The 15,773-nt window shown below is 39.8% G+C and overlaps 1 protein-coding gene across 1 annotated transcript in view; it reads right to left on the bottom strand.

Moving 5' to 3' along the window:
* Hapln1 (hyaluronan and proteoglycan link protein 1) overlaps window positions 1-15,572 on the bottom strand; it is a 65,685-nt gene extending 50,113 nt beyond the window's left edge. The window contains exon 1 of the mRNA XM_004841647.4: window positions 14,903-15,572. The gene's annotated coding sequence lies outside the window, so the exon portion shown is untranslated. The remainder of the gene's footprint in view (window positions 1-14,902) is intronic.
* Between the last annotated feature and the right edge of the window lie 201 nt (window positions 15,573-15,773).

Genomic DNA, 15,773 nt, shown 5'->3' with positions numbered 1-15,773 from the left:
GAGTTCAAGCTCTGGTACCAAACAACAACAACAACAACCAAAACACACGCAGACAAACAAGATATTGCCAGACAGACAAAAGGTAAAATCATTAATCAACAGTTCACGTTAAAATCCTTTTAAAAGTCAGTCATACAGAAGATAAGTTATATCAGAAGGTAATCTGGATTTACATAAGTAATGGGGAATGCTGAATATACTAATACATAGGTAAAGACATTTTGCACCTCATGTAAATCTTTTAAAAATGTAATTGACACTTTAAAGCAAAATGATATCAATTTATGGTGAGGCTTATAACAAATGTAAAATTAAAATACACAACAATATGAAGCCCAAGGCTACAGATCAGGTAATTATTCCATTGTAACAATCTTATTCTTTACTAGCAGTATAATACCACCTGGTAAGATAAATACCATAAATCCCAAAGCAGTCAGTAGTATTCTAGAACAGAGAATCATATCTAATAAGCTAATAAAGGTGATAGAATGGACTTTTTAAAAAACACTTAAATTATTACAAATTATAATTTTACTAAATGAAAATTGTTGAATTTAGGCAGTGTGTCAGATTAGATTGAAAACAAAGACACAACTCCATGTTTCTTTTTTTGTGAAGTACATGCAATACTTTTATTTTAGACATGCAAGAAAAGCTATTTCAGAATCTACTAATTTAAAGCAAGCAGCTGTATACAGATAACAAAAGAAGCAACATTTTGTTACAACTTAGCACACAGCATCCAAAGCAAACAGGCATGAGACAATGCATATTTATGCAGCATTAAAACCAGATGAACAACATAGTGCAGGGCACGGGGAGGGATGGAGGAGAAAAAAGGATCAATGTTTCCCAGTGCTTCGAATGTAATGTCTTACAAGCAAGAACGGCAAGAATTTCCAACTGACTTGCGTAAGACTGTTATAACACTTGCCTAACACTGTTCACAACAGATTTTTGTAGGTCTTCCAATGGCAAACCAGTTTCTTAAAAGACACTCAATTTAAATAAAAAAAGCAAAAATATGACAGGTACAAGAATGGAAAAATGTACAACACGTTAACATTAATCCAACAGAAGCTAAACAGATAATATTAAAATGAAAGTATATTTCTAAATCACCAGGGAAAAAGAGCTGAATAATCGGAACAATAATGCATCATACTAAAAATGTGTGTTCCTAATAGTATAAATTCAAAATCTATGAAGAAAAACTGATAGCACAATAAGGAGAAATTAGAACATTCTTTTCTCAAGAATTGGTGGAATAATTAGAATATCAGTAAGTGTGCAGATGTGAATATTGTATAAACCAACGTCACCCAAGTGACCTTTATAGAATATCCTACTTAACAAGGGCAGAATATGCATCCTTTTCAAAGGCTTTCCAACCATTTGCTAAGATAAAGTATTTTATAGGTCATAAAATAATTTTCAGTAAATGTAAAAGGATTCAAGTTATGCAAATTGCATTTTCTGACTATATAATTAAATTAAAAATAAATTACAAAAAGATACGAGGGATAGCTTTTATATTTGGAAACCAAGCTACAAAATTCTAAATAACTCTAATGATAAAGAAGAAATCAAAGGTCATTAAATTGCTTTGAAATAAACGAAGATGAAAAAACAGCATATTAAAATTCTGGCATTTAGTGAAACAATATTTAATGAAAAATTACAGCTTTAAATATTTATATTAAAAAAGAAGAAAAGTTTTAGATCAACAATTTCGAATTCTACCTTAAAGGCGTACACACAAAGAAATCTAGTGTAAGCAGAAGAAAGAAAATATTATCAGAGTAGAAATCAATGAGAAGAAATAATAGATAAAATGCATAAACCTTTATCCAGGCTAATCCAATGAAATATAAAAGAAAGTATATATTAATATGACTAAAAAAGGTAATAGCTTCACTGGTTTTATAAGCAAGACTGGAAAGGAATATTATGAAACCATATTCTAATAGAATCAATGAATTAAATTAAATGGGCAAATTCCTTGAAATATATAAATTACCAACGCTCACATAAGAAAAAAAGAAAAGGTAGCTGAGCACTTCTGCACCATGAAAGGACTTAAATTTATGGTGAAAAACATTCTTACAAACAAATAAATAAAAAAGATAGTTCCACACCAGGACAGCTTCAACATGGAACCATACCAACATTTAAAGAAGAAATAACATCAGCTCTGCACAAACTCTCAGAGGAAAGTGAAAAGGAAGGGAATATTTGTCAATCTTTTACTGTAAAGTCAACATTACTGTAATTTCAAAAGCATTATAAGAAAAATAAAGTACAAATCAACTATCCTTCATCATTTTAGGCGAAAGCAATTTTTAAATTTTAGTGAATCTAATTTAACGATATACAAAATGGTTTGAAATCCCAGAAATTCAAGGTTTACCTACATGAGAACATCACTTAGTCTAATTTATTATATTAACAGAAAAATACATTAAAAAATAGAAAAGGTACAACTTGAAGAAATAGATGGAATTAAGGAAAGCCGATTTGCACAATGACAGTAAGGATTTCCTGAAAAGTTCACTAACAGTGAAATGAATTGCCCTGTGAAAATCTTAGTGCTTTCTGGCACTGCAGATGTTGGAGCAGGTGAACAAACATCTGCCCACTGTTTTATGCAGAGAAACCTGGAGTGGGTGGGGTTAGAGTGGATTAGGTCCTTTGAATTCTGTGATTCTAGCTGTAACCTTCCAGCTCAGAAGGGTGAAGGACATAAAGGTGACTAAGGACACTAGAAATTAGTGGAAAAAGATGTTTCAACAATTACTTATAGCACAATACATAGGAAAGGGTGAGAAGTAATGGGAGTGATATACTAAGAGATATTGGTGAAAGATGTAACTAATTCTACCTAGCAATAGAAGGCAAGGGAACCTGGAGGGTGTGACATTAATGATCCTACTACAACCCTGTTTCCGATGGGACAGATAAGCTGACATGGGCTTCCCATTGGAAAAAAGAGCATGAAAGCAGAGTTAGAGAAGTAGAACTGAACTGCATGAGTATTTGGGAGAGAATATAAGTATTCTGAGAGAGTTTATTCTTCTGATTTTTGTGATAAATTTGTATTTAACTGGGTTATGAAGACCTAATTTATAGGGACTTAAATAAATATGTGTAATACTGTCAAATATCCTGTGCCAGTCATAAACTTCTCAATCACTGTATTTATTTCCTCCTTTGTAATTTAAAGTGGCATTAGGTAGGGACAAATATGGATGTAGACATCTCAAGCCACTTTCATGACTCTGGGTGACAACATGACCGCAGAGCATCTACAAAGACACTGCAGGGGCCGAGTGACCACTAACACTGGTCTAAGTCAGGGTGTTTGGGCGACGAGGCACACTGCTTTGCCTCCAGGCTTGAGAACTTTTGCTTTCTTAGGGAAAGCTGCCCAGAATGCAATCAAGCCAACCCAAGAATCTGACATTTCTAAAACTGGAAAGAAAAGCAAACTTCCTAACTAGCTAATTTTGTTATTTGCTGGTTGGTCTGTCTAGGGTCTTTTGTTTCTGGAATATTTTCATGTTCTCTCTTTGTTTTTGTGAGCAGCTTTTCTGTGCTGTGGCTCAGTGTGTGTGTGTGTGTGAGTGTGTGTGTGTGTGTGTGTGTGTTTATCCTGTTCAGGTTTTGTAGTGCTTCTTGAATTCTGACTTGTTGGGCAGTTACCAACAATTGTTTCTAAAAGATTGCTTCTGCCCATTTGCTGTTTCCTTTTCTGCAAAGCCAGCCAATATGTGTGGTAATGTCTACACCTCACACATCCCTGGTCTCTGCTCAGTATCATTCAGCATTTCTCAGGTTTCAATCTAGTTGTTTATTTCAGGTCTATTTTCCAGTTTACTTTTCATCTCTGTGGGTCTAAACTTTGGTAAACCCATATATTTGGTTCTTAATTTTAGTTGTATTTTTTTTTAGGTCTAAAATTTCCAGTAGAATCCTTTTTGGTGTTGTTTTCAGTTCTTTGTTGAAATACTTTATTTTAATTATCTAATTTCTGAAGCATCAGAATTACCTGAGGTAGCTATCTAATAGCTAATATCTAGGTCACCTCATGGTCTTCTTTTCTTTTTTGGTCATTTAATTATGTCAGTGGTAAGGTCAGCGATTTCAGATGACCTAGCTGGAAAAGTGACCTAGAACCCCATCACTGAGGACCTTTGCAAACTGCAGTAAATAATCTGGACCTAAATTCTATAGCATGGAATGGTGTTGAAGAGCCTGACATGGGAATGCTTTCATTCTTACCCTTTAGAAAGGCTGGTCCAGTGTTCTTGGCAGGAACGCATTCCAGAGAAGCAGGACCAGAGGGAGAGCCTGATGGGTAAGGTTCTCAGGAATTGAACCCAAAGAGGATGACAGCAGGGTAAGGATCCATGCTAATGGAGACAGACAAGGTGGTAAGTGGAAGAATCCACAGGGAACCCCATATTTCTGCGTTAGAAAACTGAGTGTAGACAACAGTTACTAAAGGTGATGAAATTGAGGATTTTCAAAGAGAAAAGAAAGAGTTCATTTGAGGCTTGTGGAGTCTGAGGTGAAGTGAGTCCTCCCTGTAGAGGTGGCAGAGACACCCGGGGGAAAGGCCTGGAGGGTGGCATCTTGGCATCCGCAGTGCATGGGTGGGCACGGTGTCAGGCACGGGGAGATGTGTGGGTGAGGGCTGAGCATGTGCAGATGCCACTGAATGCAGAAAGCCAGGACGCTAGGGGCTTCTCTTTGGAAGCCTACAAAGGAGACTGGATGGAGTAACTGAAGAAGTCTGGAAATCTAGAGGTGTGTGGTATCACAAAGCCACAGGTGGAGGGGATGATAACTGATACTGAGCATCACCAAGAAAAAGACTGAAACAATTACAAGTGACCTGGCCAGGAGCATTTCGCTGGCGTACTTGAGAGTGCAGATGCTTCAGGTGTGGTGAAGAGCGGTGGGCATGGAGGGCTAAGCAGCAATGACAGGTGATTCATAAAGTGTTGTGCCATGGCTTGAGTAGGATCTGAGTGTGCCCCTTAGGTGTTCGTGTGCTGGAGGACTTGTCAGCAGTACAGTCACTTTGGGAAGAGGTGGAACCTATTTAAGAGACAGGCTCATCGGGGAATGACCTGGTCAAGGGGCCACCACTCCTAGGAGTAAGGCTGGGCGTGTGAAGTCAGTCCTCCTCAGAGCTTGTCATAAAGAGCAAGCCTGGCCCCAGTCTCCTCTGGATCTTTGCTTACCACAAGGGCTCTTCTGCACCTGTTTTCTCTACTGTCATTCTGCTCACCATGAGATGCTCATCATAGCTGAACAGAAACCAGGAAGAGCTACTGAGCCTCCAAAACAGTGAGCTGGATGAAGCTCATTTCTAGAAGGCATCCAGCCTCAGGTATTGTGTTATAGAGACAGAAAATGCACCAATGTACGTGTTTGGCTCAGATGAAAAGGAGAAAGATTGATAGAATGCATATAAAATTGTGGGATATTTTATATTTGTAAGACAAACAAGATTTAACTGTAATTAAATGCCAATAAGAAAACATAACCAAAACAAGAAAGGTTAGAGATGCAAAGGAAAAAAATTAATAAAACTTCTCCTCAAAGACCGGAGGAAATGAGGTCCATAGTCCAGAGGTCAATGTCTGTCTTAGACTCACAAAAGGTAAAGATATATTTTTAAAATATTAGAACAGAAGGAACAAGATATGTGGGGTGCAGTCCAAGGGCTAATTCTGATGTCAGGGCACTGAGTATTCCTTACAGGGGCTTCTGTTTTCTGTATGGATTTGGGGGTTGGACACTTGCCACTGAGGGGGTGAGAAGCAAAGAGGAACACGGTAGAACTGCCAAACACACTGCATTAAAAGTCTACTGATCTCATGAGTCTGTACGTTGACTGTCAGACTTCACGAAGGTGAGGGTGCTAGGAACTTTTCCTCCAAGTTCATAGTAGATTGGAGTAATCAGAAAGTTAGATTCATCATGAAAAGGGATTTTTCTGGGTGGATCTGTTTGCAGACAACAAGATAGGGATGTTGAATACATTGTTGAGCATGAAGAACAACAGAGAAACAAGTGACTATGAAAGACACTGAGAATATGTAGGAAAGATGTAGGGAACCTGAGACAGGGATTCCAGTAATTTCCAGGAACTAGGAGTTGAGGATTCCAGATGTTATGCTTTTTAACTTATTTCTAAGTAAGGAGTTTGCTTGCGATCACTTCTCTTTCTACTTGTTTTCCTGGCATAATTGAGCCAGGCGTCCTCTCACCTTGGTGTTGGTATAGAGAGAAATGTGACTCAGGTGCAGTCAAAAGAAAATGAGTTCAATTTTGCAAGTATTAAGCTCATGAAACTTATGATAAATTCAGGCATAATGGTCAAGTAAACTGAGCATATCTGCAGATACAACCGGATTCATCCATTAAACAAATTCAGGTAGTACTGAATAATTTGTAATTTAGTGGTTATCTGAAACATGATGGACTAATCTGTAGGCAAATTAACTCAGAAAAATAATTGCATTATACATATATCTATATCAGTACATTCTTGGTATTAAGGTAGGTGACATTTTGGGGTACATGATACATATTAATCACGTGAGGAATAATTTCAGTGTTTGTCAAATCTAGGTGTTAATGGATTGCTATATTAGATAATACCTCAAAGTATCACAAGGTGGCAGCAAAACAACAATGAACATATAATTAATAAGGGGAAAGATCACTTTCTGATACTGTATTCTGCAGTCAGAGCACATGCGAATTTATACTTGTTGTGCACAATGCACCAATGCACTTTTCTGAGTGTATGATCTTTCATTTAAAATTTATTATTTATTAATTTATTTTTAAAATATATTTATTGGTACATTTTAGGTGTACAATATAATGACACTCATCATTGGAAATTTGCACCTTTACATAATCTCTCTTGGTTCTTATTTTTTCCCCTTCCCCTGCCCTCCCTTCAACCCCTCCACTCCTCCTTATTTACAAAGACTTTGTTTCCTTTTTTTCATTTTCTCTTATTAATTCTATTCCCTTCTTTCCTTTCCCCTACCTCTCCCTAAAATTTATTTTCTGTTCTATTATTATCACTTATCTGAAAAATGGAAAACAAGACCACTAGCATATGTTTACAGGATTTTTACAATAGGTTAATATACAGGGTATATAACGCCATTGTTATAAATGTTCTATAAATTTGCATCTTGATTAGCATCTTTTAATTGGATAATTTTATCTAGATCACTTTTTAGCATATCTATCTCACTAGTAAAAATAAACTTACTAGGGCTGGGAATGTAGCTTCATGGTAGAGTGCCTGCTTAATGTGCACAGGTCCCTGAATGTAATCCCCAACACCACCATACACAAACAAACAAACAAACAAACAAACGTATACACAAACAAACTTCATTCATTGGCCTTTGGAAAGAAAGTGTTCAGAAGACTCGCGGAGAAATTCTTTGGCATATTCTAGTTTTAGTAACTTCAGTAGGAGGTACAACTGCCAAGACAAAATATCAAACATCCAGTTAAATGTGAACTTCTAAAACTAAGTTATTTTTGTTTGGTACAAATGTATCCCATGCAATCTGGGTACACATTTATACTAAAAAATAACACATGGTTTCTCTTATATGAGAAAACCCAAAATATAAATACAGAGCAGCATAAAGATGGGTAATGCTAAAGAGAGAGAGAGACTTTCTGCAAAAGGAAATGGGATCAAGATACGGAGAGAGGGAGGGGAAGGGGATGAAAGAGAATTGAGACGTGCGAGGTCCATGCGGCAAATCCCCATGGTGAATGGAACCGCTACATCCTGGAAAGACGCACTAATAGACATTTTAAAAAGTAGTCACGTGTTCATCATAGTTTATCTAGCAATCCTACTGGGGGTGAGAGGATTACAAAAAAGAACAGCAAGTTCCTAAGCAGACCAGAGAAGTCGAAGATTATGGCTTACAAACCTGACCTAAGATTTAGAAGTCTACAAGATCAAGGGACCAAGAAAAGAATTATAAGTGGCTTGAACCAGTGTGTGCTCTGTGGCCAACTCATTCGTATGTTAAGATAAACAGCAAGGGCTATGGTTAATCAAACTCTGTCGCGGGTTTCCATCTGCACCACACACATCGATCGCTGATTTTGTAAACAACATGTAAGAACATATATTTAACTTTAGCTCAGTATTGGGGAAAATTGAATGAATAACTACAATTCAGACATTTTGCGTCTTACTCAGGGTTATCATTATGAAAATCTGTCATTAAAACATCAAGGCTTGGAAATGCAGTTTTAATTTCATCTAATTTAACAAACATGTCCGGCATCTCTAGAGGTAGAGGACTAACTGGAATTGTGCAATACAAAGTTTAACAAAACATTGCTATTAGTCAACTCAGAGGTCATTTGTAGTTGGTGAAATGAAATGTTGCATAAATGAAAATGTTGCATAAATGATGGCCAAACTCATTCTTGCCATTTTCTCCTTGCTTTCAGGTTTTGGTCAACTGCTTCTCCCTTTGTTATTTCCTGAGATGATCTCTTCCCTTCTTCCTGATAATTTTCAACTATCATTTTAATGCCAGAGATTTCAAATCTTTATTTCCAAGTCTGACTCGTCCTGTGTTTAACATATATGCACTCAATAACCCACTCATGGGTTGCTGGCTGGCCCATAAGAACTTCCCAACTTGGATTCATCATTTCCCCCCTGAAGCTTGCATTGCTCTTAGAGTCCAGATCTTAGTCCACTGCATCTCCTTTCATGAAATTGTGCACTCATGGAACACGTATTCTAAGATTTCTCCTGCTTCCAGCCAGTGCACCTCCCCCATTAAATCATGGTTACATTGTTGCAAAGGCCTCTTAATTGGTTTCCTGTCTCCAGTCTCACTTTCCTTACCTTTAAAGGCTTGTTAAATTTATCAATTAGTTTTACTTACATTTGAAATTTAACACCATAATTACTATTTAAATCTGAGAAGTGTTTAGACTGTTAACAGCACTGATGGATGAGGACAAAGGTGACAAGGAAGCAGAACCAGAACCAGGAAGAGTGCTGAGGTCGAGAGACACTGAAACATCTGAATGCAGGGTACTGGAGGGAGGTCAGGTTGCAGCCCATGAACCCTGGAGCTCCAGGCTCTAAATCAGGGCCATCAGAACCAGCATTTAAAAAGTGGTGAGCACATCATTAGGCTAGAAGAGCAAAACAGTATCTTGTAGGACCACCAAACTGCAGTGAAATAATGTAATGGGACATAATTTAAGAATGAGAAATACCCAGTAAAACACGGCTCTCCCCGTGCTATGTGTTCATTGCACATAAAATGAGAAGGAATTTAAAGAAATGGGTGAGCAGTGTTACTTTTATAAATCTACGCAGATTTTCACTATTTTTTCTATAGTTACTTTTCTAAAATCTTAATCAGCATCAATATAAAAATTTCTCTAAAACCAATCATACTCAAGTATACATAGTTTTTTTTAAGATGTTGGCTCTGACCCACATTCTCAACATGACAACTAATTCCTTCCTGTGTTTCTCCTAAGCAGATCCATGTCTTCTTCCAGCTCCACGACTTTGAGGCCCTTGGACCAAATCTATGTCTTCTCACTGCACCCTCCCACCAGAGCTGGATATATGAGGCGGCTCTAGACCTGGAGAAGCAGCACATCAGCAGCAGGGGGTGTTCTGCGTCCAGGGGCCATGGCCCAGGCTCTGCAGTGAAGGGCTGACAGGCTCTGGATGCAGGTCGTGGGAAGAGAACAGGAATGCTCAAGCAGGAAACTGTGTGCCCTCAGGGTAAAGCAGAAGCTGGCTAAGGCCCTGCTGGAGGCAGAAGGGCAAGAGGATCAGGCTAGCTAGCAGGAGCCTTTGAGGTCCTGGAAATGGGCCTTCAGGGATCCTTCTGTCCTCACAGAAGGAGCAGGGATAACAGAGTGGACTTAATTAGGCTAAATGACCCCCTTTGGTGTCAGGATGGGAAGCCCTCCAGATGTTTTGAATTCTTTTTACAGCAAACAAAACATTTACTTTAAGAGATAAAAGGCTTGAAATGCACAGGCATGAGTTAAAGTCATTCACACTTAAGTGTGGTTAAAAAATCAATAAACCAGGGAAGTATCAGATTCCCTTAGGGGTGCAGGAGTGTGGAGGACAGTCTCAGTTTATGAGATGAGGGGCTGGGAATGTAAGTGCTCAGGAAGGAGACCCAGGAGTCTAGGGAGGCAAGTTTTACTGGTGTGTGCCCATCTGACTCCTCCACTGGATTGTGAACTCTGTGGGCCAATTGCTACGCAAGCCAAGCATAGGATGGTCCCTACCTAGTGCAAACGGTAAGCACTAAATCATGCTTGCTTGGTATGAATTTTAGTTGTTGCAAACTGGTGGACAAGAACTATGTACAAACTCGTCTTTGTCTTTTCAATCCACATTAGCAGACATAATTGGAATTCCAGCTTCCTTGGATATTGGGAGTATCAAACATGCCTTCCTAGGCTCTACCTGTAGGAAGACTCAAAGGTCTTTTCCTTGCAGCTAGGTGGTGACAAATAAAGGGAAATGATTTATTTTTTTTTTGGTACTGGGGACCAAACTTGTGCTTGCGAGGCAGGCAGTGGAACCACTAAGCTAAATCCCTGGCCCAAGGAAAATGATTTTTAAAGATGAATGCTCAAAATTCTCTTACTACTAAAGCTGAGGCTAGAACGTTTTGGTTGTTCTGTTCTTTGAAGTGCACTTCAGGAGCTTGCGATATTTTAGGTTTATTATCAGTGATTTTTGATTTTCTGATTATTTTAGAATGGGTTTCCTTAGTGTGAAGTGAGGGGAAATCCCAGCATGTAGAACTAACACAGTGCCTGGCAACAGCCAGTGCTCTGCAAGTTTCCACTGAAGGAAGAAATGAAGGATTGAATGAGGACCCTCAGAACTCAAAGCAACAGTCAAAGTGAGAGAACATCATAGAGTGTGGATGGAGGCAGAACAGAGATATTTTCTGTAAGCCTGTGTGAAAATTATTACTTAGTTTAATTGGATCTTATAGTGACAGCAATGTGGTCATCAACCAAGTCAACTGTGCCCTGTTTGGATGTTTAGGTTTGACAGAGGGGAAATTTCTCTCTTGACAAATCGGAGAATCAGTCCCTGTTCTGTGATTTCTACTATGTAGATTTTCATTTTTGTTTTGTGAATGGCTATACCTGCACCTAAATTATCACAGCTGTTAACTACAAAATTCTGGCTTTCTTTAAGAATCGGCTGGGAATCTTCCAGCAATTCCCTGTCACATTTCCATTCGCGGGTGAAACCATCACAGAGCATTATAATATAACCAAGAACCCAGTAGCACCAGCCCATGGAGAGAGTGAACAGTTCTGTCGGTTGGAGTGTGTTCATGTTGAGTATCATTATATCTTCTGAAATCATTAAACCTTCTTGTATCATAGTTTTACAATCCACGATTAAACTTCTATTTTCAAGGCCTCTGGTCTTTAGGCTACCTCTCACAGCTCTGCCTCTGCAGTGACTACAAGATTCACTCTAAGTCACAAAAGTGGTCAGAAGAAATTAACAGAAGTCCTTCAACTGGATAATGACCAGTGGAAGTAAAGATAAAGACAATGTGCATTATTTCACATGAGTGATGGTTCTGTTTCCAGCCATCCCCACTGATCAAGACAAGCTAGAATTTTGTGGCACTGGTGACAAAGGACCAGATGAGAAGCTCTCCTTTCACAGCATAGGTCTCCCTGCCACAACAAAAACAGAAACCCCCTAAAAGCAGAGGCTTCCATTGGACAACAACCAACCTAACTGGATTTATGGACCACGCCATGGGAACTCAGCAAATAACCAATTCTTCATTTCCCCTGCTGAGACATTTTACCTTCCAATCTGAATTTTACCACTTGTTCCAATTAGTAACGGACGTGCTGAACACTACTGCTATCAACTCAAATCCTGCAAGAAGCCAAATGAAGGAATCATTCTCATATCTCCTAGAGAAAAGATTTTCAACACCGCAACACTCAGAGGAGTGAACCTTCTGTGAGATCCCAATACTTCTTTCAAACAGTGGTGTTCTGTGTAATTGTCCTTGTCTAGGATTTTTTTCTATTCTATCAACCAAATCGAAGCAAGTTTCCCGCTTTGAAATTGTGTATGGACAATTTCAACCTTGTGTTAAAAGCCAGTGGTTGCCCCAGACACCATTCTCAAGGAGGCAAAAAGTTGATGGCAAATTACCCAGTGAAGAGTAAAGCAATTTTAATGCAACACCAGGAATGTAGTAGACTAAGAGGTGTTTTGATTTTTAGACTGTATAATAGTCACTTGCTTTAGTTTCTGCTCTGACCACCTACCCTAATGTCCGGCATTTGGTGTTCGATGAAATGATTTCAGGCTGGTGAGAAAGCTTTTCCTCACTCATCCACTAGGGGGCGAGCAGAGACCGTGCGTCACACACTGCCCCACACCAACCTCCTCCTTTGCAGTGTAAATAGAGCCGCTTATTAATTTATACTACTGCGTCCTCTCTATACCTAATATTTGTTTAACCAGCTGTTTTCCCCGAATCCTCCTTAAACACTATTGATTAAAATCCCGAGTGCATCCAGGTCTCCATTGCTCCCTACTTCCCCCAGGGTTTTGTTACCTTCACACGACAGGCGGAGTATGTTTAATGACATGGACTAAGCACTATGGTTAGCAATCATGACTGCAGGATGGCGGAGAATTAATTAGAAGCAACAGAAGGTTGTAATATCAGTTATTTTCAGATTTTCCTAGCATTCTGTTGTAATTTATTTGGTGGGATCCCATTCATCTTAAACATGTAGTCTGGAAATAAAATATGCGTGGGGGAAAAGGAAATGGAAACTGATGTTTTCTGAAGAAAGGAGTCATTCTCTGAATACGAGTCTCATTCATCTCTGCGAAGATGAACTCCAAGCCTACCTTAAGATTCAAAAGACTTCTTCAGCTGCTCAGAAAATACCACAATTCCACACCCAAGATGCTGAAAGGCCGGACTGTTTGGTAGATGTTCTACTCACAAAGTATCTTTCTACACACTCCAAATGTATTTATCCTGGATGTGTTACTTGCTCCCAAAGGAAGGAAAATGAAATGAAACCACTGGGGATATAATGAATTGATTCTTCTCTGTAAAAGTTTCCTCAGGACTTCTAAATTACAGTGTCAGTCATTCCTCTGAGAGAGAAGTCTTCTTGAAAATAAATGGGTCACTTTATAAGAACATAACGGGGCCCCTTTTTTATTCTCCTTGAAAGCGTAGGCCTGTGGGGCACCCCTGGTTGGAATCCTGGCCTCTGGGTACATTCCTCCCTGGACCAGAGGCCTCTTGAGGTTGTTCGTTTTCTCTTTCTTAATTAAGTCTGAGCAAAATTACTTCTTATCTAGTTGTACGGTCTGTAAAAGCTATTTACAATTTAGTGGAAAGATCACCAAAAGCTAAAAGCATGGCCATAAACTCATTCATTTAGCTGAAACACCTGAAAATTTAAGACTACATGTATAAAATGGATTAAAGACTAAGCTTAAATGGTCATTTTGCTTTTGACATATATTACTGAATGGAAGAAAAAATTTCTTTCTTTCATGTTACGTGGAACTGAAGTTGAGAACTGATGTAAGGATTAAGAAAAGTTACGAGATGTTTTCCAGAGAGAACTGTAATGATGTATTTTGGGTTGATGCTATTTCTACTTTACGATTCCACTGAAATATTGAAGTCACTAAAATGTGCTTAAAATTACTTCAAATGTAGGACACAGAAATAATCAAATAGAAATGGCTACCAGAAGCTACATTTGCAATGAATAAATACTACATTCAGTTAGAAATTAATTCACAGGATTTATTTCTTAAGGGCTGCTGGCTACCAAGATGCTTGCTTGATTTCAGGGCATTGCACTGGAACATGCACTAGAACACTTCCCACCCTAAAATCTCCCAAATGTACCAGCCACTTTGCGTATTTTTCCAGTGATAAAGGAAAATACAACAACTTATTTTCACAATAATAAACCATCTTAATTTGAACATAACAGCCACATTCAATGGAAGGAAACAAATTAATCCAATCTCCAAATAGTTCAAGTTTGCTTTCGGTGCCAAGTAGCCTCACTACTGAAATAACTCCTTAGAACAACTTTTAAAAGTAATCTTAACAACTATGACTTTAAGCTTTTTCCACGCATTGTTCTATGTATGAAAAGCATCACAACTGATTTTAATTTTATAATTAAATGGAGAGGCCCAGATCAAAACAGCACTTCAACGATTCTTAATCGAACAGGTATCATCTATGACTAAAATAACTTTCTTTTCCACATAAAGCTTTATATTCCCTAAGACATAAGTGAGAAATCTAGGATGGACATCTCCATTTGTCAGCTCTTCTTCAACTTACACTACTAGCCTTCTTTCACCTCAGATGCTATAAAAATGCTTGTGGAAATCCAGATGGAAAAGTCTCCCCTTGGAAACCAGGTGCCTACCAGATTCATAATATCACTAGCAAAAGCTAGAAAAACTAGAGTTAACTCTTTTCTCACTTCTAGATTGGGCCTCTTTGCTGCAGTAGTATTTCCTTTGACAATGTGAACCTTAAACACTTTTGGAGTCCTGTTAAACTTAAGTGTAAATGAGGGCGAGGGATTTAGCTCAGTGGTTCCAGCGCCTGCCTTGCAAGGGCAAGGTCCCAAGTTCGATCCCTGGTACCAAGAAAAAAAAAGTGTAAATGAAAGAGAAGAATAACATTTGTTATATCTATCTATATATAAATATAATGTTAAAGCCATCAAGGTATGCCAGAGAGGAAGGAAAGTCTCATGGAGGTTTTACCTCGTCCTGGAGTCCAGCAGTTCGGATCTTCTCAGTTCCCACTGAGCTGGAGTCAGGGGATGCAGTGCCGCTAGCGCGCCTTCCCCTCACCTTAAGTTTGTCTCTGGGCGAGTGTGGGGGTGCGGGTGGGTGGGGTGAGCGCGCGCGTGCGCTGGTGCGCAAGAATGTCTCTTTGTGGCTGGATGGCAGAGGTCCTGAGCCTGCGAAGGAGGAGGCGCTTTCTCACCAAGGGCAGGAGCAAAGCAGAGCGTTACCGAGGACGCTCTCCTCCGAGACCCCAACTGCAGCCCACAGCGCCTCGCGCTCCTGGGAGGAGGGGAGCAGCGGCCGGGCCGGACCTCCCAGAGTCGCCCCTGCTCAGTCCCGCTGCCCCGTCGGGGGTCGGCACGGCCGCAGCCTGCGCCCTCCCGGCTCCTGCGTGCTGGGGGGACCCGCGAGGCCCCCGAAACTACCCCCTCCTCTGCTTAAAAGTTGGCTCTGAGGCTAGAAAGGCCCTCCTTTAACCGAGACAGTCGTGGTAGGCGCAGAGAGCCTCCTCCACTTCCGCCCAAGGAGCCCGGAGCACATTTTCGTGTTTACTGAACTCAGTCTCGCTCTCGGGCACCAACTGCTGTAGTGTCCCGCAGGACAGTGCCCCGAGAGCCCGGACGCATTCAGGACCGAGGAATGCGAGGGCCAGACGGGACGTGTGGGGCCGACGCCGGGGTTAGAACCAGCTGCGGACGGGGAGCGCACACACACGCGCGCACACAGGCGCGCGCCTCCCCACCCCAAATAACCGCGGGAGGACGCCTGCTGAACAAACAGACGTTTATTTATAACTCCAGGGAGAGTATACAGGCCCATTGATTCCCGCCTTGAGTAACTTAGG

This window comes from Heterocephalus glaber, unplaced genomic scaffold (assembly GCF_053883595.1).
Source record: "Heterocephalus glaber isolate CG9 unplaced genomic scaffold, H.glaber_assembly_v1.0 deba00001465, whole genome shotgun sequence".
Taxonomy (NCBI): Eukaryota; Metazoa; Chordata; class Mammalia; order Rodentia; family Bathyergidae; genus Heterocephalus; species Heterocephalus glaber.
This window is presented reverse-complemented; position numbering and strand designations above follow the sequence as displayed.